The 23,804-nt window shown below is 42.3% G+C and overlaps 1 protein-coding gene across 2 annotated transcripts in view; it reads left to right on the forward strand.

The window, feature by feature from the left end:
• The window catches only part of NUMA1 (nuclear mitotic apparatus protein 1), a 98,816-nt gene that overhangs the window by 19,501 nt on the left and 55,511 nt on the right, over positions 1–23,804 (forward strand). The gene's annotated exons all lie outside the window — the stretch shown is intronic.

Raw genomic sequence — 23,804 nt, forward strand, 5'->3', positions numbered from 1 at the left:
TTAAGGAATAAAATGTGTGTATTATTTATTACACTGAAAAATTTTGACCACTGCTAATCATGCCTTTTGGCTTAATTCTACTGAGTTAACATTAACAATAATTTGCACATAACAAATAGTTTCCTAAATACAAGAGATGAATTATTTTATAAGTACACTTTAAACATTATGTATTTATGGTTCAGAAGTAACCTTGAACATTTCTAAGCACCTCAAATGCATTTATTTTATTTTTATTATTATTATTTTTTTTTAAATATATTTTTATTGATTTTTTACAGAGAGGAAGGAAGAGGGATAGATAGTCAGAAACATCAATGAGAGAGAAACATCGATCAGTTGCCTCTTGCACACTTCCCACTGGGGATGTGCCCGCAACCAAGTTACATGCCCTTGACCGGAATCGAACCTGGGACCTTTCAGTCCGCAGACTGACGCTCTATCCACTGAGCCAAACTGGTTTTGGCCATTTATTTTATTATTTTAAAAAATATATATTTTTATTGATTTCAGAGAGGAAGGGAGAGGGAGATAGAAACATAATTGATAAGAGAGAATCATTGATTGGCTCCCTCCCGCACACTCCCCACTGGGGACCAAGTCTGCAACCCCGGCATGTGCTCCTGACCGGAATCCAATCTGGTACCCTTCAGTCCGCAGGCTGATGCTCTATCCACTGAGCCAAACCAACTAAGGGCTCGGAAGCATTTAAATTAGGCTGGTTGTAGTGCCCTGTAATCTGTTACTGGAAATGGTGGTCTCGTTAATAGCTAGTCGGTAAAGTAAGGTTTTAGGCAGCCTGGTCTCAGATTCTTCTAAGTTACTCTGATCACTTATAATTCTCTTCCTTACTCTAAGGCAGTTATGGACTTTTTGTAATAATAGCAAACAGTGGTTTTAGATGCCCTTTAATTTTTGTTTCCCATGTGCTGCTTCTCCATGCTGTCTTCCTAAGAAGCTCCTCAGAAAGCTCTCAAAATATGTGGTTTCCATGTCTGCATCATCATCCTCTTTTATGGGCTTGCTATCTTCACTATTCTTACTCAGCAGTTTGGACGCTACATTCCTCCTCATATCTGCATTTTGCTTGCTAATGTCTACATTCTGGTTCCACCTATGCTGAATCCCATCATATATGGGATCAAGACCAAGCAAATCCAAGAGCAGACTGTTCACATGTTTTTACCAAAGCAGGAATAACTTTGGAAGAGGATCAGAGTTTTCAGCATCTATAGCACAGGTGGGGAATGTCTGGCCTGAGGGCCGTATAAGGCCCGTGAAATCATTTGGTCTGGCCCTGCCAAGGCATTAGGAGTGAGTACATTAATGTTTGACCAAATATAGCAGGCTAATTTTTAAGTTGATAATTTTGTTATAAATATCCTGGAATGATGTTATAAATATCCAAGTGGCCTTTGGCAGAAAAAAGGTTCCCCACACCTGCTCTAAGGGCTTGTTTTCCTTGTTTTTATACTGAAAAGTTAGATACTAAGAGTTCAAGGTCTGAAACAGGTAGGTCTCATGAGGTTTGATGGGGAAGTATCTATTGTTCTATGCTGCTTGTCTGTTAAACTAGGGGCAGTCTTGGTTGGTGTGGGTCCTTTGGTTGGAGCGTCATCCTGTGCACTGAAAGGTTGCCAGTTTGATTCCCAGTCAGGGCACATGCCCAGGTTGCAGGTTTGTTCCCCAGTGGCGGCGCATACAGGGGGAGGGGAGTGTGTACAAGAAGTAACCCATCGATGTTTCTCTCATACATCTCTCTCTCTTTCTCTCCTTCTCCTTCTCCCTCTCTAAAAATCAGTAAAAAACAAACAAACAAAAAACTAGGGCAGGAGTGGAAATCCTTCTTAGCACCTGAATTATAGTGACTACTGTGTACTTGTAGTCACAGCTGAGTGAACAAACATGAACTAGCTATTTAATGAGAAGTAGGCACTAGAAACTTTCTCCTGAAAAACAGTCACAGGGCATGCTGGTCCTGAGAAGTTATTCTCTGATAGGACCTATTGTTTGAAAAAGGTGGGCTGAATTTCATCAAAATGGACTGTGGATATTGTAATTTAGAAGATTTAGAGACTTTGTTCCCTGCTGTTGTTAATTTTAAACCTTTCTTTAAAGGGATTCCCTTAATGATTGATGCAGTGGGATTCATTTAGAGAAAAAAAACCATGTAACCACAATTAGAAGTTAAATGCCCTAGAGCAGAGCCAGTTGCTGGATAGACAAAATGGCCTGATTAGTTGCTTTACAATTCTTAGATCCTATAGTGACCCCAAAGAGAGAATATGCTGCTTGTACAGCTTGCTAGGCTGGAAGATTTGAGCTCCAAGCAGAGGAGGAGGTGGCCTGTAGAATCCACACCTCTTAATCTCTCTATTTCTCTTCTTTGCCTTAGTCCCCTTTAGTCTTAATTAGGGTTGTGTTAACACAGTCAGCTTGCCAGTCCCCTTAAAGTGGCAGGTCCATGACATTTTCTGGTGGTGACTCATGTTAGGTATGTGACTTTAAATTAGAGGGATTGTTCTGTTTGACAGTTTGGCTTTACTAGCTGCCTCACTAGATTAGGTTGAGAATGGAAGCTCTCATTCAGTCATTCAGGATTATTTAGTGCCTACTGTGTATAAGCAGTGTGCTGGAATGGAGCTGATAGGTGAATAAGATGGTTTCTTCTCTCCAGGAGCTTAGTCAAGTGAAACATGTATGCAGCTAGCTTCGACCCACAGGGGAATGAAATAGAGTGTGTAGAGGAATAAGTAATATGGGAGCGTACAGAAGAAAAACAACTGTTTCTGAATTTGGGGGAATAAGGAATGCTTCTGAAGGGAGAATGCAGTTGAGTCAGATTCCCTTTTTTTTTTTAGCCAGATTCTAAAGGTGAATAAGAGTTCAGTAGGTTTAGAAGAAAGGGCATTTTGGAAGAGGTCCCAGCATGGGTAAAGGCACAGAGCCTGGAAAATACCTGGCATGTTTGGAAAAAGTATTCCTGAGATAGAAGACATTTTAGAGGAATGAGCAGGAGATGAAGCTGGAAAATAAGTCTGACAGTTGGATCTTAAAGAAGAACCTTGAAGATGGTGGCATAGGTAAATGCTGGTACTTGCCACCTCCTACAACCACATCAAAATTACAACTAAAATACAGAACAACCGTCATTCAGAACCACCGGAAGTCCTACAACTAGATTAGTAAAGAAGAAGGCACACTGAGACTGGTAGGAGGGGCAGAGGCGTGGAATGGGCTGGTCTGACACCCATGTGTGGTGTTTCTTTAATTGGGAGGGATCTTTCCAAGGCCTCCCATGAGAAGCAGGGGTCCCGGCCCCACACCAGACCCCCAGCGCAGGGTTCCAGAGCTGGGAAGAGAAGTCCCCATAACTTCAGGCTATAAAAACCAGTAGGGACTGTGGCTGAGTGACACCGAGGCTGCTGGTGTCCCAGGTGTTCCTCTTAAAGGGCCCACACACGAACTTACACGGTCCCAATTCCTTTGAGCTCTAGTGCCAGGCAGTGGCTTTGGGGGAATCCAGGGGCATACGGGGATACGGGGATGAACTGGACTGTCTGGCATCAGGGCAGGAACTCGGGGATGGCTTTCTCCCAGACAGGGGTGCTTGCAGGGGTCAGTGTTCCTGTGCTGAGCTGATGGGCAACCATATCTATGTTTCCATCAGTGTGGCCCACACTGTTCACTCAGTCCTGGTGATTCTGAGACCCCCCCCCCATCCAATTTGCAGCCCCACCCAAGCTGTTTGCAGCTGCTTTTCCATATGAACGACCTTTCCTGGCTCAGGCTTCAGACTTTGCCAAAATTTCTTAAACAAACAGCAGCTAGAATCAGCATGCCCCACACCTATCAATAAAAGGCTCAAGACCCAGCATTAGTACCAGCCTGCCTTATTTCACAGCTAGGCCTCATCTGAGCACTTCCTAGCCCAATACAAGTAGCAGCCATCTGCAGATCTCTCTGTAGCTCCTGCTGGGTGGCCCTAGGCAGTGGTGACTTTGTACCTCCTGGGAGGCCCCAGAACAATGACCCAGTGGACAGCTTCAGACCATATCAGATTACAACTCTACACATCCACAAGTGACACACTCAAGGGGCAGACTCAGCACCAAAGCCCCACCGAAGCAATTCCTGCTCCATAGGGGTATCTCCTGCATAGCAGATCTTCTATTGTAGTAGCAGCTGGTCCTCACAGCCAATTGGCCTGGAGGCCAATTCCTCCCAGTGATGCCTATCAAGGCTCAACTACAGCAAGACTGTGTATACAGTCCACACAGGGGCGCACCTAGAGTGCCCAGCTCAGGTGACTGGGGAGGCTGAGCCATTGGGCCCTATAGGACACCTATTACACAAAGCCACTCTACCAATTACAGTAGACATAACAGCTCTACCTAATACATGGAAACAAACACAGGGAAGCAGCCAAAAAACAGAGACAAAGAAACATGTCACAAATGAAAAGAAATGGAAGCAAGCAAGCTACTGGATACCAGAGTTCAAAACAATGGTTATAAGGTTACTCAATCTTCTTGAGACCTCCAAGGGACTTAGTGAGACTTTCAAGGATCTTAGTGAGAATGTCAAAGATATATATATAAAAAAAACACCAGTCAGAAATTAAGCATACACTAACTGAAATAAAGAATAATTTACAGGGATTCAACAGTAGAGTAGAGGATTCTGAGAATCAAATCAACTATTTGGAATATGAAGGAGCAAAAAATATCCAATCAGAAGAGCAAAAAAAAATTAAAAAATATGAGGATAGTGTAAGGAGCCTATGGGACAACTTCAAGCATACCAACATTCGCATTATGGGGGTGCCAGAAGGAGGAGAGAGAGAGAGCAAGATATTGAAAACCTATTTGAAGAAATAATGACAGAAAACTTCCCCTGCCTGATGAAAGAAGTAAACATACAAGTCCAGGAAGCTCAAGAGTCTCAAACAAGAGGAACCCAAAGAGGCCCACATCATAATTAAAATGCCAAGGGTTAAAGACAAAGAGAGAATCTTAAAAAGCAGCAAGAGAAAAGCAGTTAGTTACCTACAACAGAGCACCCATATGACTGTCAGCTGATTTCTCACAGAAACTGTAGGCCTGAAGGGAATGGCAAGAAATATTCAAACTGATGAATAGCAAGTACCTGCAACCAAGATTACTCTTTACCCAGCAAAGCTCTCATTTAAAATTGAGGGTCAGATAAAGAGCTTCACAGACAAGAAAAAGCTAAAGGAGTTCATCCCACCAAACCAGTACTACATGAAATGCTGAAGGGTATTCTTTAAGAAGAAGGGGAAGAGATAAAAATATGAACAATAAAATGGCCATAAATACATAATCTATCAACAATTAAACCTTAAAATCAAAATAAACGAACAAGAAAGCTAATGAACAAAATAAACTGAACAAGAAATCTAATGAATAAAACAGAATTGGAGGCATGGAAACATGGAACAGACAGACAAATCTCAGAGGGAAGGGGGTTGGGGAAACAGGAAGAGATTAACCAAAGATCTTATATGAATTACCTATGGACACAGACAATAGGGTGATGAAGGCCTGGGGCTGGGCGGGAACTGGGTTAACATTTAATATCTTATAGATTCAGTTCTATCACTTTCTAAATAGAAAATTTTAAGCATTCACTTTGCCGCTTCAAAAATCACTTTATGTAATGTTCCATTTTATTGATAAAGCAAGTTTACCTTAGCATTTACAGATTAAACTTTTCAACTATTTATGAGTAACTAAATGTCTAGAATCTGAAATTTGAGGTAAGCTATACATGTGTTTGGATTGAGTACTGTTGGACTGGTAGGCAGGGGACTGGTGTACAGGAACATGTCTCTTAGCTGAATGAGCTGCCTCAGGGGTCTGCAAAGTTACCCTATAAAAAGCCAGGTAGTAAGCTTTGCAGGCCATATGATCTGTCTCAACAACTCTACTCTGCTGCTGTAGGGCAAAAACTGCTGTAGACAATACATTTGAATGAGTGGGGTGGTATTCCAATAAAACTTTATTTCTGGACACTGGAAAAAAAAGATACCTTAAGTGTCATGCCAAGGGATTTGGATTTATTCTGCATGGAGTTAGCTATTGAATGTTTTTGATGTAAAGAATAACATGACCCAATCCACATTACTTAGGTCTTGGTCTGTTTTAAGTGTAAGGTCTTAGATTTCAAGGTGGAGAAGGTGGTGGTCCTGGTTCTTAGAGTATAAAGTTTGTTAAACATCTCATGTTTGGGCACTTGATTCCTCAGTTACATTTACTAGAGCAACTACAGAAGTGTCCCTTTAAACTAAGTTTCCCCATCCCCCAAAGTTGAAGGTTTTCTTAAGCATATACATTACATACAGACTTCTTGCTAGTGGGTTGCTTGCTACTGTGAATTTTTTAAGGATAAAATTCATAATGGGTGGGCTTCTGAGTATACAGTGGAAACCAAACAACATTTTTTAAAAAATACGTTTTTACTAGAGGCCTGGTGCACGAAATTCATGCACGCGGGGTGGGTGGAGGTGTGTCCCTCAGCCCGACCTGCGTCCTCTCACAATCCGGGACCCCTCGGGATGTCGGGCCTAAACCGGCAGTTGAACATCCCTCTCGTAATCTGGGACGCTGCATGCACCAGTGACCATACTTTTCATACAGGTGAAAGGCATCTTGCTGTTGTATGGGCAGCTACATTTTTTTGCCCTGATTATAAAAAATAGTACATAACATGATCCTTCTGAGGCAGTAGTACCATTTTCCCCATCTTATGGGTGGAAAAACTGAAGCAGAGAGAAGTAATTGGCTTTGTCACCTAGTTATAAGTGTCAGAATCAGGGCTGACCACAAAATGTGCAAGCCAGAGTCTATGCATGTCATTGCTGCATCATCCTGTTTTTTCAGTGTTAGAGTAACCTTGCCAGGTTTTAATTTTTAAATCTAAGGGACTGTTCCCAATATATAGGGTAGGGTCGCTAGGCCTGGCTGGTGATCAGGGCCATCTCTGGGGCAACCAGTGAGTGGGGGGATTGGGGCGCCCACTGGCCAGCCCCCCCCCCCCCCCCCGCCCCGATCGCCACCGCCGGTTGCCTCCCTCTCGGGGGGTGCTCCTGCATTAAGCATCTGCCCCCTGGTGGTCAGTGCACGTCATAGCGACCAGTTGTTCTGCCGGTCATGCCACAGTTCGGTCGATTTTTATATAGGATTGCTTTCAGAGAGGAAGGGAGAGGGTGAGAGATAGAAACATCAATGATGAGAGATAATCATGGATCGGCTGCCTCCTGCATGACCCCTCCCAGGGTGGAGCCCATAACCTGGGCATGTGCCCTGACCGGGAATCAAACAGTGACCTCCTGGTTCATAGGTCAACGCTCAACCACTGAGCCATGCCAGCCAGGCCCAAACAACATTTTGAACCTGATCAAAAAATAGTAAATATTCATTGTAGGAAATAGGCGAAATACAGAAAAATATAAAGAAGGAAACAAAAATCATTCATAACCCTACCATTTGGAGAAAATCACTTATTCCCATTTTAGTATTTCCTTTTAATATTTTGTGTACCTATTAATATTTCTGTTTTGCATAATGCAGATCATACATTAACTACAAATTTGTATTCTGCTTTTTTTCAGTTACCATTGTTTTCATTATATAAATTTACATATATTAATAATGTTGCTGAAACTCTTTATAAATATTTCTAATACTATACAATAAAAGAGTAATATGCAAATTGACCATACATCTGCTACACGCACAAGCCACGCCCACCAGCCAATCAGGAGCGAGTATGCAAATTAACCCAACCAAGATGGAGCGAGCGGGAGGCTTGGGTTGCCCCCGGCAGTGGAGGAAGCCAAGCTTTCCGCCTGCCCTGGCGGGCCCAGGCCTCCACTCAAGGCTACAAAGTTTCAATTATAGAAGATAAATAAATCCCAACAAAAATGGCTGCGGCCACAGAACGAGCAGGAGGCTTGGCTCCGCTCAAGGCTACAAAGTTTCAATTATAGAAGATAAATAAATCCCAGATCCCAGGGCCTACGCTTGGGTCGCCGGAGGGCGTGGCCGGCCTGCAAACCACTACAGGCCCCTCACCCAGGGCACCCCACGCCCCAAGGGAACCCCCAGCCTGATCCGGGACACCCTTCAGGGCAAACCAGCCGGCCCCCACCCATGCACCAGGCCTCTATCCTATCTAATAAAAGAGTAATATGCAAATTGACCATCACTCCAACACACAAGATGGCTGCCCCCATGTGGTCAAAGATTACTGCCCCCATGTGGACACAAGATGGCCACCACAAGATGGCCAGCAGGGGAGGGCAGTTGGGAGGGTCCAGGCCTGTAAGGGAGGGCAGTTGGGGGTGACCAGGCCGGCAGAGGAGGGAAGTTGGAGGTGACCGGGACTGCAGGGAAGGGCAGTTGGGGGGGATCTAGGCCTGCAGGGGAGAGCATTTGGGGGGGACCAGGTCTGCAGGGGAGGGCAGCTGGGGGTGACCAGGCCTGCATGGGAGGGCAGTTAGGGGTGACCAGGCCTGCAGGGGAGGGAAGTTAGGGGCAAACAGGCTGGCAGGGGAGTGGTTAGGGGGTGATCAGGCTGGCAGGCAGAAGCGGTTAGGGGCAATCAGGAAGGCAGGCAGGCGAGCAGTTGGGAGCCAGCAGTCCTGGATTGTGAGAGGGCAGTCGGACATCCCTCGAGGGATCCCAGATTGGAGAGGGTGCAGGCTGGGCTGAGAGACACACACCCCTGTGTACGAATAGTCTATCATATTGGATTTTTATAGTGCTTTCAGTTTTTCATTTTAAACAGTAATACTTTTATATAAATTATATATAACAAGTCCCCTGTAAATTCACCATTTATCCTAACCCTACTCCAGAGGTAACCATTACTTATTAATAGTTTTAAGTAAATTATTAATTATTATGCATAAATGTGCATGAACATTATGCATACATTTTTTGTCAGTATTTTTGTTATTATATAAGTCTGCAAGTGGATTACTGGGTCACATAATGTGAATTAATGTTTTCCCTGATTGTATATCATGGTATAGTTTAGAAAACAAGGTTTTAAGGGAGAAAATAAAAATGCCCCATAATTCCACAACTCAGAAATAAACATTATTTGGTACTAGTAGCCCTGTGCACAAATATGTGCGCCAGTAGCTCGCTGCCGCCCTCCAGTAGCTCTCTGCCCACTGGCCCGCCTTCCTGTAGCTCCCTCCTGACCCCCACTTAAAGCTTGCTGCCCTGCCCCCCTCCTGTAGCTCTCTGCCGCCTGCTTGTAGCTCACTGCCCCACCCTCCTGCTGATCTGTGATCCGGTTGTTACGCGGTCGGTCGTTACGCATCAAGGCATAACGACCATTTGCATATTACATCTTCATTATATAGGATATTTCCTTACAACTACATACACACTCACAAGTATGCAGGTGTATTTATTATACACACATTGGTATATGTACTTTAAAAAATAAATTGGGTTCATACCATACTAAAGCTTTATATCCCGCTTTTTGAATTCATTTCTTGAGTATTTCCCCATGTTATTAAAATTATTTAAATATATTTTTATTGATTTCATAGAGAAAGGGAGATGGAGAGAGAGAGAGAGAAACATCAATGATGAGAGAGAATCATTGATTGGCTGCCTCCTACACACTTGCAGTGGGGACCAGCCTGTAACCCAGGCATGTGCCCTGACCAGGAATCAACCTCCTGGTTCCCACTTGTAAAATTTTTGGCAGAATTTACATAACAAAATTTGCCATCTTAAGCATTGTTAGGTGTTGGATTCACAATTTAACTTAAATTTATAATTAAGTGTACAATTCAGTGGCATTAAGTATATTCACAATGTCATGCAATTATCACCACTATATATTTCCAGGACATTTTCATCACCCCAAACAAAAACTTTGTATCCGATAAACAATAATTCCCATTTCTCCATCCCCTCAGTTTCTGGTATCCTCTATTCTACTTTCTGTCTCTATGGATTTGCCCATTCTAGGTACCTCACAAGTGAAATCATACAATTTTTGTCCTTTCGTGTCTGGCTTATTTCACTTAGAGTGTTTGAATATGAACTTTTTTTTTTTAGATTCTTGGTATGTATTGCCAAATTTCTTTTCAGAGCACCACTTAAAGAATGTCTGTTTACTTGCATGAGAAAATGCACTTTTTTCTTTGGTTATTTATCATTCAGAATACTAGACTAAGTTAACTTTCCTGGAGAGTATGATAGCTTCTTTGGCATTATTACATACTATCAAAAGTTGGGGGAGTACGGAAGGAGAAAGTGGTGGTGTGTGAGTACTGGTATGAAGCCCTATTTACTAAAATTACCTTTGGAAATGAAAGGGAATGGAGATGTTACTCTCAATTCCCCATTTATAAAATGGGAATGATGGCAACTTCCCCCTCTGCCCTACACTAACCTAATGGCCCTAAAATTCTCATTAGAAATTACTTATTTTTTGTGGCCAGGATCTTCAGAAAGGTAGAATCTAGAGGGGAGAATTGGCTTTCCTTTCCCACAAATGTCAGTGCCTTAGCTCTTAACAGTTGGCTAGATATGCTGGAAATGTTCAGCTACTTCCTAGTGAAACTTCTCTCTACAAGCAAAAGGGAAGGAGAACCCAGCAGGCGTGGCTTAGTGGTTGAGCATTGACCTATGAACCAGGAGGTTACAGTTTGATTTCCAGTCAGGGCATATGCCCAGGTTGTGGGCTGGATCCCCAGTGTGGGACATGCAAGATGCAGCCGATTAATGATTTTCTCTCATTATTGATGTTTCTATCTCTGTCTTCCTCTCCCTCCTCTCTGAAATTAAAAATATATTAAAAAAAAAAAAGGAAGGAGAGACACCTGTGTTGTGTGTATATGTGGAGATGGGTGTTTAGCAACAGGCATAGTGGGGCTTGCTTTAATTTCATACTATCATTGTAGTATGTAAGTGGGAACTATATTGCTCCTCAAAGTTACTGAAGGACATTAGGACACTTAGTTTCTCATTGGTTGAAATTAAAGACACAAGGAAGATAAATAACTCATAGGAAAGTCTCTAGTGTTGTGTCCCAACCCAGAATTATGGGGTTGTCTTTTGATTTTATTTGAGAGTTTTGGGCTTTTTTTCTTCAATATTACGTATCAGACCTATACTGCATATAAATTTATTTAAAAATCAACCATACTGTTTGACATAGCCACACTCTAGTCAATTGGACAACAATTAATCTCTAAACTTTTCTTTAGGTGTTAAATTTGAGTTAGTGTTTTATTTAGACTAAGTAAATATTTTAGGCTTTGCAGGCGATATAGTCACAACTACTCACCTCTGCCATTGGTGAACAAAAGTAGCTATAGACAATATGTAAATGAATGTGTGCGGCTGTGTTCCAATAAGAGTTCATTCACAAAATAGGGGGAAGCTGGCCCATAGGCCATAGTTGTTGATCCCTGGGTAGTGGGCAATACATTGGCTGGTCAGAAGGCCTAGCTTTCGTGGGAAGTGATTAAACTTAGCTTTGATTTATGCTGCTTACAAGCTGTCACCTTTGCATCTCTGAGTCCTCATGTTTAAAATCAAACTGGCAATACTTCTCATAAAAAATAAGAATGACCAATTAAAACATATGAATAGATATTTAACTTTTCTGGAAATCAGGAAAATGCAAATTAAAACTAATTTATTATTTTCTACACTTTATATTGATAAAATAAAAATAACATCTGGCCGAAACCGGTTTGGCTCAGTGGATAGAGCGTCGGCCTGCGGACTGAAGGGTCCCGGGTTCGATTCCGGTCAAGGGCATGTACCTTGGTTGCGGGCACATCCTCAGTGGGGCGTGTGCAGGAGGCAGCTGATCGATGTTTCTCTCTCATCGATGTTTCTGGCTCTCTGTCCCTCTCCCTTCCTCTCTGTGAAATATCAATAAAATATATTTAAAAAAAAAAAACAAACAAAAATAACATCTGTTGTTGGAAGGGTGTAAAAACAGTAATTTTTATACTCTGTTGGTGGGACTAAAATTGGTACACCTTTGGTAATTTGGGAGTACCTATCGACATTTAACATGTATGGACTTCATCAATTCCAATTATTGGTACATATCCTAGAGAAATTAGTTTGTATGTAAAAGAAGGTGTGTACCAGTATTATTTTTTGTTTGTTTTTGTTTTGTTTTTTGATAATCCTCACTTGAGGATATTCTCTCCATTGATTTTTTTTTTAGAGGGAGTGGAAGGGATGGAGACAGAGAGAAACATCGATGTGAGAGAGACACATTGATTGGTTGCCTCTTGCATACACCCAACTGGAGCTGGGGATCAAGCCTGCAACTGAAAATACATGCTCTTGACCAGAATTCAACCCAGGATCCTTTAGTCCATGGGCTGACGCTCTAACTACTGAGCCAGACCAGCTAGGGCTGTACCAGTATTACTGATACAACATTCTTTGTCATGACAAAACACTATGAACAACCTAAATGTTCAGACATAGCAAAATGGGAAAATAAGGTTTTTGGCATAGTCTTACTATGGCATTTTTTCTTGAGCTTTTACAAATATGAAGAGTCCATTATATACTAACTAGAGGCCCGGTGCATGAAATTTGTGCATTCGGGGTGGGGGGAGGGTCCCTCAGCCTGGCCTGCACCCTCTCTCAGTCTGGGAGCCCTCGGGGGATGTCCGACTAATGGCTTAGGCCCGCTCCCCGCGCGGGCAGTCAGACATCCTTAGCACTGTCACGGAGGTGGGAGAGGCTCCTGCCACCACCACTGTGCTTGCCAGCCATGAGCCAGGCTTCTGGCTGAGCAGCGCTCCCCCTGTGGGAGTTCACTGACCACCAGGGGGCAGCTCCTGCTTTGAGCGTCTTCCCCCTGGTGGTCAGTGCACATCATAGTGACTGGTCTTTCTGCCATTTGGTTGATTTGCATATTAGCCTTTTATTATATAGGATATGAAACATGTCAAAGAAATTTTTAAGTGAAAAAGGCAAGTTGCAGAACAAATTATACAGTAATTGCAGATATGTAAACTAAACACACATGCATTCTTTTGTCTAATTATATACACATGTGCATATATATGTGTGTATACATGATTAGGAAAAGTCTAAAAAGTTACACAACAAATTTATAACAGTGGTTACCTCTGAGGAGGGGGTGCCATTGGGGAATGTTGGTTAAGGTTTGGTGAATAAGTTTTGCATTTTATTCTATATACTTCTGTATTGTATTATTTCATAGCAATAATGTATTCTTTCTCCTTCCTACCTGTTTGGGTATCTGGTGGGCCTATCTGCACTTGTCAGGGTCAGGAGTGTGACAAAGTAGGATTAATTCCGTAAGCCAGCTTTGCCCACATCAGTTGAGTTGGAGCAGCTGCTGAGACCAGAACAAGGAGCACAACGTGTATGGGAGTGGGTGGGCCGGCAATGTGTGCAGATGGCTGGGAGAGACAGCCAAGACAGGCCAACTCTAATTTGCCAACAGTAGCTATCACATGTCATGTCTTAACATTCTCCAAATTGCTTTGCTCTTCATTATCACACTTGGTCCTGAGAATTCTGTGAGCAAGTGAGGCAGGGATGATAATAGGAAAAGAAGCAATCAAGACATGGGACAACAAAGAAAATATGTGTGTAGAAACAGTTTTTCCCCCTTTTATTTAAAAATAAACATGTACAAAGATATTCATTACAGCATTGTTTGAAATGGTAGCATTGAAAATAATTATGTCCATCAATAGGAAAATATGTGAACACATTATGGTATATTCTTTTTTTGTTTGTTTGTTTGTTTTTTTGTTAATCCTTACCCAAGAATGCTTTTTCCTTTGATTTTTTCTTCTTTTTCCCTTTGATTTTTAAAGCTAGTGGAAGGGATGGGGAAAGACAGAGAAAAGAAAATCGATGTGAGAGAGACACATTGATTGGTTGTGCCCCGACCGGGGCCTGGTATCGAGGAGCCTGCAACCAAGGTACGGAACTGAGCCTGTAACCCTTCAGTCTGAGGGCCGATACTCTAAGCACTGAGAAAAACCAGCTAGGGGTGCATATTCTTTATATGGACTATTCTTATACAGTTTTGTTTTGTTTTTAAATTCTTCATTGTTTAAAGTATTACATATATTTCCTTTTTCCCCCATTGACCTCTCCCCAGCCGTTCCCACCCCCCAGCACATGCCCTCACCCCCTACTGTCTGTGTCCATAGGTTATACTTATACAGCTTTTTATTTTATTTTTTCATATGTAAAGAATTCATGGGAAGTTTACTTTAAATTTTATCTATAAAGCACTACAGGCATATAGTATTATATCAGTAAATCAGAAAATCTCTAATCCTCATGTTTCCATTACTACTCCTTCAGACCACCATTGATAATGTCTATAAGACAATTTGTCATGAAATAAAATTATTGATGGCCAACAGAGTGGCTAATAATAATAACATTAAAACAGTAGGAAAGGTGACTGTACATCCCAGTGTGCTTGTGACCATCATGACTTCTGTCAGTTCACTCAGGATTTCATCTGGATTTTGACTCATTCATTCTCACAAGTATTCCAGTTTGTATAATAAACTAGAATTTCGTGCACGGGGGAGGGGGGTGTCCCTCAGCCCAGCCTGCACCCTCTCCAATCTGGGACCCCTCGAGGGATGTCGAACATCCCTCTCATAATCCAGGACAGCTGGCTCCCAACTGCTCGCCTGCCTGCCTTCCTGATTGCCCCTAACCGCTTCTGCCTGCCAGCCTGATCACCCCCTAGCCACTCCCCTGCCAGCCTGATTGATGCCTAACTGCTCCCCTGCCAGCCTGGTCACCCCTAACTGCCCTCCCCTGCAGGCCTGGTCCCCCCCCCCAAACAGCTCTACCCTGCAGGCCTGGGTCCCCCCCAATGCCCTCCCCTGCAGGTCTGGTCACCCCTAGCTGCCCTCCCCTGCAGGCCTGGTCCCCCCCCAACTGCTCTACCCTGCAGGCCTGGGTCCCCCCCCAACTGCCCTCCCCTGCAGGTCTGGTCACCCCTAGCTGCCCTCCCCTGCAGGCCTGGTACCCCCCAACTGCCCTCCCCTGCTGGCCATCTTGTGGCGGCCATCTTATGTCCACATGGGGGCAGGATCTTTGACCACATGGGGGCAGCCATCTTGTGTGTTGGAGTGATGGTCAATCTGCATATTACTCTTTTATTAGATAGGATAGAGGCCTGGTGCACGGGTGGGGGCCAGCTGGTTTGCCCTGAAGGGTGTCCCGGATCAGGGTGGGGGTTCCCTTGGGGTGTGGGGAGCCCTGGGCGAGGGGCCTGTGGTGGTTTGCAGGCCGGCCATGCCCTCCGGCGACCCAAGCAGAGGTCCTGGGATCTGGGATTTATTTATCTTCTACAATTGAAACTTTGTAGCCTGGAGTGGAGCCAAGCTTCCTGCTTGCTCTGTGGCGGCAGCCATTTTTGTTGGGATTTATTTATCTTCTATAATTGAAACTTTGTAGCCTTAAGCAGAGACCTGGGCCTGCCAGGGTGTGCAGAAAGCTTGGCTTCCTCCATCACCGGGGCAACCCTAGCCTCCTGCTCTTTCCAGCTCTGTGGCTGCCGCCATTTCTGCTTGGATTTATGTATCTTCTATCATTGAAACTTTGTAGCCTTGAGTGGAGGCTTAGGCCGGCAAGGGCAGGCAGAAAGCTTGGCTTCCTCTATTGCTGGGGAAACCCAAGCCTCCCTCCTGCTCTCTGTGGCCGTAGCCATCTTGGTTGGGTTTATTTGCATATTCGCTCCTGATTGGCTGGTGGGCGTGGCTTGTGGGCATGGCTTGTGGGTGTAGCAGAGTGATGGCTGATTTGCATATTACTATTTTATTATATAGGATTACATGATTACTTTAGTAATATGATTTTTGTTTGTTTTTGTGTTTGTTAATATTTTTTAGTCCATCCTGATTTCTCTTGGACAGGTCTAATTTCAGTGAATCTTGTGGGTCTGTGATAATTTGAATGGTTGTTTCAAATAAGTAATTTGTTGCTGTAAATCCTACCCTGTTTTATAAAATATTGTCTTATTTTTAAGCATTTGTTAATTGGCTAAATTGACTATTTTATTTAAGAAGCAAAGTAAAATTCATTAGAATATAGTAAGGATCAGTATGTTAAGATTTAGCTGGCAACAGCTTTTCTGGACATAATTGTATCTGGTAGCAACTACAGTTGAAATTTCAAACACAGTTCATGTATTATGCAGCTTTTTAAAAGTATGAATTGGAATAGCAAGAGAGCCCACTACATGGGAGAACATATTTGCCAATTATACATTCGATAAGGGGTTAATTTCCAAAATATATAGGGAACTCACACAACTTTAACAAAAGGAAGACAAACAATCCAATTAAAAAATGGGCAAAGGACCTAAATAGACACTTCTCCAAAGTAGGCATACAGCCAGAGACATAAGAAAAAATGCTCAATGTAATTAATCATCCAAGAGATATAAATCAAAACCAACAATGAGATATCACATCACACATGTCAGAATGGCTATCAACAACCACAAGCATTGGTGAGGTTGTGGAGAAAAGGGAACTCTTGTATACTGCTTGTGGAAAGGCAGACTGGTACAGCCATTATGGAAAACAGTATGGAGTTTTCTCAAAAAATTAAAAATGGAACTTCCATTTGACTCAGTGATCTCACTTCTAGGAATATATTCTAGGAAACCTGAAACACTCATCAGAAAGAATATATGCACCCCTATGTTCATAGCAGCGCAATTTACAATAGCTAAGGCTTGGAAACAGCCTAAGTGCCCATCAGCAGATGAGTGAATAAAATAACTGTGGTACATTTACACAATGGAATACTAAGTGGCAATAAAGAAGAAAGAACTCTTATCATTTGCAACAGCATGGGTGGACCTGGAGAGTATTATGCTAAGTGAAGTAAACCATTCAGAAAGATAAGCATCACATGATCTCACTCACATGTGGAATCCAATGAACCAAATAAAATGATGAACAAAAATAGACCTAGAGACATAGAAACAAGACTAGACTGTTGAACCACAGAGGGAAGGCAGGGGAAGGTGGGTGGGAAGAAATCAACCAGTGAACTTGTATGCATATATGCAAAACCCGGGGACACAGACAATGGGGAGGTGAGGGCTGGGGTTGCAGAGGGGGGACCGGAGCAGGCTGGAAAAAGGAGGACCTATTTAATGCTTTCAACAATAAAGATTAAAAAAATAAAAGTATGAGTTGGAATTTTAATTATTGAAACTTGGAGAGATGTTCATGATAAATTATTAAGTGAGAAAAACAAGCTGCAGAGCAATGTTAGTATAAACTTAGTATTTTAAATATAGAAGACAATAAAGACCCTCTAAATATATAAAAAAAATTTGTGCTTATGTTTTTGGGACATAGGAAAATCTGTTACTATTTCTTATCTTGTGGAAGAACTTGGAGGGGGATGGAGGAGTGCCTAGAGATTACTAATTTTGTTTAATATCTAACCATTGTATTGCTTCATTGGTTTTAAGAGAACAAGGAAAATAACTTGTATGAGCAAGAAATGTAGTTTCCTAAACATATTTTTATCTTAATTGATTTTTAAAAGCTGCTTTTAATTTTTTTCAGTGAGTTAATGAGGTAAGAAATTATAAAATTCAAAATAGTGTTAACATGTACATTTTCCCTTGAGTTTAGGAGAGGAATCGGGTTAGTGGAAAGAGAACCAGGAGAACCAACTTTGTAGTTCTCAGCTTTCTGATGTGTGAGCTTTAATTTAATAAATTAAGATCATTTACTGACTGTTAAACAAGGGCCTCAGTTTCCTCATCTCTGAAATGAAGACCTTTACCAGGAGACACTGATCTCTAAGGTCCTTTTTAGCCCTAACACCCCATGAGTCTATGATTCACAATTGAACTATCTCTTGAGATTAGAACATTGTATTTCATTTATTTTCAAATACTTTTTTTTTTTTTTTTACTTTTTAACACTCTAAAGTTAGGATGCATTTTATAATCAGTGGCATCTTTTAATTGTCATTGGCCATTTTTCTCACATTTTTATTATCTCCAAAATTTAGATATCTTATTGATGACATAGAATAGTTCCACTTTTCAATGCAGGGCCCTTTCTTCTTGTTTTTCTTTTCCTTTTCATTAACAGTTATCTTGGCTCCTTCCTGGGCTTCCCTTTCTCCTAAATCCATCTGACTCACATCACCTAGACATTCTGGATAGCAAAAGTGAGTGGAGATATTATTTGATATTATTATGGAAAACAGTATGGAGTTTGGGAAACAGTTGGGAATCCTTACTTAACTGGTAGGTGTCTTATATGAAACTGCTGCTTGAGAAGTCAGATAAATAAAGATGTGATCTTGATGCATCTAATTTAAGTGCTCCTGAATTTTGATTAGTCTCTATCTTGATTTTGCCTGGTGTTTTTGTTCTTTTTTTTTTTTTTTAAATTCTCACCCGAGGATATATTTATTAGAGAGAGAAACATCGATGGGTTGCTCCTGAAAATATCCCCACTGAGGATGGAACCCACAACCTTTTTGGTGCATAGTACAATGCTCCAACAGTGGTCTGGTGTTTGCTTTTTGTTTATTATTATTATTTTTTAATCCTCACCTGAGGATATTTTTTCCATTGATTTTTAGAGAGAGTGGAAGGGAGAGGGAGAGACAGAGAGAAACACCAATGTGAGAGAGACGCATCGGTTGGTTGCCTCCCACATGCCCCTGAACAGGGCCAGGAGCCTGCAACCAAGGTATGTGCCCTTGACTGGAATTGAACCCAGGACCCTTCAGTATGCAGGCCGACACTCTATCCACTGATCCAAACCGGCTAGGGCCTGATGTTTGCTTTTCAATTAAAGTATAACATACATATAGAAAAGTGCATAAATTGATATAGTATAGCTCATGACTTTTCACAAAGTAAACACACCTGTGTAGCTAGTAGTACTACATTAAGGAACAGAATCCCAATAGGTCCTTTCCAGTCATTATCCCCTTGCTGTTTGCTTTTTAAATTGTGACTCTGTTGGTTCATAAGTGGGATGGCTCATGGTTATCTTGGGTGAGTCTGCTGGAAAGAGCTCCAGCTTTGAAGCCAGGAGATCAGAGTTGCATTGGTTCCTGTTGCTTTTCAGTTGTGTGACCTTAGGTAAGGTACTTTTCAGAACTTCATTCCTCTTTGATAAAATGAAAACAATGTCTACCTTGCAGAGCTGTTGTGAGCATCGTGTGACATACTTTGTAGATGAGACCAAGTGGAAGCAGAGAGGACAGGGTTCCAAACATCCTTTACTTCAAACCATCTACTTTTATCTGTATCCTGGGTTCTATGTAAAGATTATATCTGAAGAGGGTTCTCTTTTAAAATATAATGTGGAGCCTTTCACTTATTAAAAAAATATTTATCAAGTACCTTCTATGTGCCAAGCATTGTTCGAAGTTCTAATAATTTAGTGGTGTGCACACAGTCTATGATTTCATGGAACATATGGTAGTAGGAAAAAGAAATTAATGAAATACAGAAACATGTAATTAGAAACTGAGTGTTATGAAGGAAAGGAGTATGGTGCTATGCATAGTAGGAACTTGACCTAATCTAGGTGATGGGAGTTATCATGAGGAGATAACATTTGAGTTGAGAGATGATAAATTAGAATTAACTAAGTGAAGAGGTAGAACAAAAGAAAGCTTCTGGTAAAAGGAAGAGCATGGACCATACTAGACCATATGTGGTTGTAACTTTTGCTTATGAACTTTCAACCTCTAATAGCTAGCATTTATCTCTGTACCAGGTATTGTGCATATACTTTATTCATACCATCTTGTTAATTACTTATAACGATCCTTCTGAGAAAGTACTATTATTATTCCCATTTTACAGATGGGGAAACTGGGAACACAAGTTAAATAACTTGCCTAAGGTTACACAGCTAGTAAGCTGTAGAGCCAGGATTTTAATTAGGTAGTTTCCAGATCCCATCTTCTTAGCCATTATGCTATACTAGTGGCCCAGTGCACGAATTCGTGCACATTGAAAGGCAATTAATTAGAAGAAATATTTTAATATCTCTATTCGCCCTTTCTCTATAATAGAAGTGCCAGAGATGAAAGAAAATTAGTAAAATGTATATGAAAACAACATATAAATTTATTAATAAATAAGCAATACCAACATGATGTAACAACAACAAAGACATGATATAAAAAGAACAAAAACATGATATAAAAACAATATTGATAAAAACAATGACTGATAAATTGATTAAACTTATTGTAACACTGAGGCCAGTGTCAGACGGGAACAAATCAGTTCTTGGAATCAGAAAAACCTCTCCTCCGCAGATGCTGTTAATACTTTGGCTTTAATTATGTTAGGTCGCAATCTACATGAATAAAAGAGTATGATGCAAATTGACCATACCTTCACGATGCCCACCAGCCAATCAGGAGTGAGTATGCAAATTAACCAAACAAAGATGGTGGGTTAATTTGCATATGCAGGCACCTAGCGGCCAGGGGCGGGACTCAGGCGTTCTGCACAGCCCCAGCCACTCCAGGCCTCTGGGCAGTGTGGGAAGGCATAAAGGTGGCTCCAGGCCAGAGCGAAAAGGCAGCTCCTGCTGGAGCGAAGGTGGTGCCGGCAGCCAGGGGAAGGAAGGCCCAATTCTTGCATGAATTTTCGTGCATCGGGCCTCTAGTCTTTTGATAATAAGTCTAGTATCATTACAAAGACCCCATTTACTATTAAGATTTCTCAGTAGCATGATAATCGCACCTACTTTCAATTCTTATTTATGACACAGCATTCCCGAAGGAGTAATACTTTTAAGAAATTCGAAGGGGCCCTAACCGGTTTGGCTCAGTGGATAGAGCGTTGACCTGTGGACTGAAGGGTCCCAGGTTCGATTCCGGTCAAGGGCATGTACCTTGGTTGCGGGCACATCCCCAGTGAGAGGTGTGCAGGAGGCAGCTGATCGATGTTTCTCTCTCATTGATGTTTTTAACTCTCTATCCCTCTCCCTTCCTCTCTGTAAAAAAATCAATAAAATATATTTTAAAAAAATTCGAGGGGAAAATTTTCCTTTTCGTCATCATCCATTGAATCTAGTATTATTGTTGATTACACTTTCGTCTCTGAGTCTTAATGCAATATCTGTTCCCCAGCCTTTTTCACCATGTGGGAAAAGAATAGGATACATCATTGCATCTAATGTAGGAAACAGGATACAGATTTGTTTCATTTTAGTGGCATTCGGATTATTGGGATCTGGTTTACAATTAATGAGCAAGTCCCTTTCAAAATGAGGTCCTCCATCTTTGTTTCTGAATATGACGGCAACTTCGGTTACATGGGAATAATTATATCTACCTGGATCACTATTACGATCATATTTAATCGCCATTGTTACTTCCATGTGCTGCTGCCGCCGCCGCAGCTTTCTTTCAGATTCAGAATGTCAACAAAAACAACCAAATTCACAGCAATGACATCGAAACACAGCGTGCGATTGGCACCAGTGAGAGCTTTATATGTATCGCACATGCGCGAGTCAACTTAGCCTTTTATAGATATAGAACAAACTTGCTTAATTAGACCTGCTTTCTGATGCAGCTAAACTTTTTCCAGCCCTGTGAAGCACCCCAACTTCTCTTTCAGGTAATTGTCAGCAACACAGCAGTAAATATCAACACAAAGCAGATTATTATTGTAGATCACGCAGAGAGAACAAAGGGTAAAATATTTAACTGCAGTAGTGTTTGACTATATTCTGTGTGGTGAGAAAACCTGAAGTCATTTTCAAGGTCCACCATTTCTTACTTCTTTTCAGTCAGGTCAAGTTTCTGAGCTTTCTAAATCTCTGTTTTTCAGCTTATGAAAAGAAAATAGGATTCCATGGAGTCTCCTATCTACCTACTCCAGGACGTCTGTGAGAATCAAATGAGATGAGGCATGGGAAAATGTTTCACAGACATTTGGTTACAGTGTAAAGTGTTTCCACCTGAGGCTAGTCCTCATTAGGGAGAGGAAGCCAGGTGTTGCTACTGGAGGTCATTACCCCGAGGTCGGACACTTAGCATATTAGCCTTTTATATAGTTAGACTAGAGGCCCGGTGCACGAAAATTCATGCAAGGGGGGGGTCCCTCAGTCCGGCCTGCAACCTCTCCAAATCGGGACCCCTTGGGGGATGTCCGACTGCCTCTCGCAATCCGGGACCGCTGGCTCCTAACCGCTTGCCTGCCTGCCTGATCGCCCCTAACCGCCTCTGCCTTGCCCCACACCTGGGACCCAGGATTCCCTCCTCCGGTTGGTCGCAGGCACCCGGGACCCGGGCTTCCCTCCCTCTGGCCAACCGCAGGCACCCAGGACCCGGGCCAGCTTTGCCCAGGCCAGCCGCAGCCGCAGCCACAGGGGACCATGGGTGGGCAGCTTTGCCCAGGCTGCAGCTGCTGGCACCTGGGACTGCGAGGCGGGCAGCTTGTCCCTCTCCTGGGCCGCAGGCGCAGCCTCTGGTGCCCGGGACCGCGGGGCAGGCAGCTTGTCCCTCTTCCGGGCTGCAGCATGGCTGGTTCCCATTCCTCTCTCACAAGCTCATTTGTGACTGGTTGGTCCCCATTCCTCTCTCCCCGGTGTTGAGTGTCTGAGCCGTTAGGCGTGAGGGCATGACGACCATTTGCATATTGGCTCTTTATTAGCACTCCTCTTGTTTCTTGCCATTCCAGCCTGAATTTCATGAAGACTGGAACATAGATCTGATCTATGTTACTCCCCTTTGCTCCCTCCCTTTAGAAACCTTGTTTCCCATCACCTACAGTATAAATCTGAATTCCTTAGCATGACGTAAGCCCCTCAGAATTTAGTACTACTTATCCCCATCATCTGTGACACCCTCCCAAAACTGTATGCCATTGCTCAAATGTAATTAGCTCTGTCTTTGCATATGCTGTTCTCCCTGCCTAGAAATGCTTTTTTTTTTTACTTCTCTTTTGGTGAAACCCTACTCATCCTACTCAAATTTTAAGTACTCAGCTTAAATGTTACTTCCTTGGTAACATTTCTGAGTTTATCAGTCCCTCACAGCTCCTTAACAGCAGTTTTAAAGTCTTTTCAGCAAAGCAAGAATCTTAGAGGTCTTTTTCACTCTCTACCTTCCCCATACACCTCATTCTAAGAGCTTTGAGTCTACCTCTGCAATACTTTTTTTTTTCTTTTTCTTTCAAAATATATTTTATTGATTTCAGAGAGGAAGGGAGAGGGAGAGAGATAGAAACAATGATGAGAGAGAATTATTTTTTTTCTTTTTTTAAAAATATATTTTATTGATATTTTACAGAGAGGAAGGGAGAGGGATAGAGAATTAGAAACATCGATGAGAGAGAAACATCGATCAGCTGCCTCCTGCACACCTCCTACTGGGGATGTGCCCGCAACCAAGGTACATGCCCTTGACCGGAATCGAACCTGGGACCTTTCAGTCCGCAGGCTGACGCTCTATCCACTGAGCCAAACCGGTTTCGGTGAGAGAGAATTATTGATTGGCTGCTTCTTGCATACCCCCTTTTGGGGATCAAGCCCATAACCTGGGCATGTGCCCAGACAAGGAATCGAACCATGATTTCCTGGTTCATATGTTGATGCTCAACCACTGAGCCACACCGCTGGGACCTCCACAATGCTTTTCAAATGTACCTTTCTTTTTAGTTCCTACTGCCCCTGCCCTGGAAGCAGCAGTTTTTATCTCTGCCACTACAATTGCTACCTATCCCTATGTTCTACC

Source organism: Plecotus auritus (assembly GCF_963455305.1).
Source record: "Plecotus auritus genome assembly, chromosome: 9".
Taxonomy (NCBI): domain Eukaryota; kingdom Metazoa; phylum Chordata; class Mammalia; order Chiroptera; family Vespertilionidae; genus Plecotus; species Plecotus auritus.